This window comes from Haplochromis burtoni, unplaced genomic scaffold (genome assembly GCF_018398535.1).
Source record: "Haplochromis burtoni strain Fernald_Lab_line unplaced genomic scaffold, NCSU_Asbu1 Contig_95, whole genome shotgun sequence".
NCBI classification, from domain to species: Eukaryota; Metazoa; Chordata; class Actinopteri; order Cichliformes; family Cichlidae; genus Haplochromis; species Haplochromis burtoni.
The window spans coordinates 665,655-667,022 of NW_024582456.1; positions in this window are offsets into that span (position 1 = coordinate 665,655).

Sequence of the window (1,368 nt, forward strand, 5' to 3'; positions counted from 1 at the left end):
TTGATTTAAATTCCTCCAATGCCACATTTTTGTCTGTCGCGAACGCAGCAACGGATAAAAATGTTGTTTGTGTGTGCGTTCATTTCAGGTACTTTCCCCATGACGGAATCAGGCAAGATCCGAGTGTTTTGATGAACATATTTTACAGCAGAGGTGACAGAGCTGAAACTGCAGCTGAGTCATTATCCTGTATCGTTGGCTATCTCAGAGGATGATGAGACATGAATTTGTCTGACCTACACAGGGCAGCACAAAGGACTGAATTCAAAGCAGGGCACCCGGGGGCCAAGCTGGCGGCAGGCCCAGCCTAGGAGCACCAGCCAGTCACCACCTGCATACTGCTGCTCACCCAGTCCCCCCCCCTCCCCGAACATCACCACCACCCTCTGTCCATCCCCTCCTCCAGCGACCAACCCCTCCTCCTCCTCCAACCCGCTCTGACAAGCCTCATCTGCATCCTGGTCATATCCTTCTCCCACTCTTAATATCTCCCCGGTCCATCTCAGCTGTCCATCAAATTCTATGTAAAGGCAACAGTGTGGCCTCAGCTGTGAACACCCTTTTCATTCTGTCGCCGTGCTGCAGTCCAGCCGATTTTTTGAGATAAAGCAGCGATCGAACGATCTTAAATGCCAAACGTGTTTGATGTCTGAAGATGAGAATTTGGTTTTGAAGGCCAATGCTGCCCTTTTGTTTCATTCTACAGTACTGTATAATTGCTGTTTGGACAAAAGGGAAGGGGGAAAAAAGAATCGACCCTGGTGCTTTTACATGGTAAAACTTGGTATAGAAAGATCACAGTACTTAGAGGTGATATAATTACTGTGTCTTATCTCATCAGCGCTCCCAGAAACATACAATCTCGAACAATTATGTCACTCAAAAAGATGTAAGATGTTGTAGGACAGAAAGTCAGGTTTCCAATTTCACAGGTCAGCGAAATGATGATCATGTTCCAAATTGAGTTTTAGACTTCATTCAGCTGCTCAATCCATATAAATTTTTTTTTTAATCCATGTCACAGAGTTATCAATAAGAGTTTGATTATTTGCCTTAAACCTTGTGTTCACCCTCAGAAGAAGTGTCTCTGCTGCCTCAACAGTCACCAGTGTGGTTCTCTCTTAGTTCAATACTGCCCCCTGGAAAATAGTCTGTGTACTGCATGCAGCAAAACTGGATGAGGACGTAAAAAGATGGCAGCCCCCTGGACTTATCATTTAGTCCTCTTATCAGCCTCCAGTGAAGTTATGGGCTTCCAAAGCTTGGCATTGGACCACTGTGACACTGTAGGACACAATGATGATGATAATGATGTCAGGATGTCTGTTGGACCACCTACACACACACACACACACACACACACACACA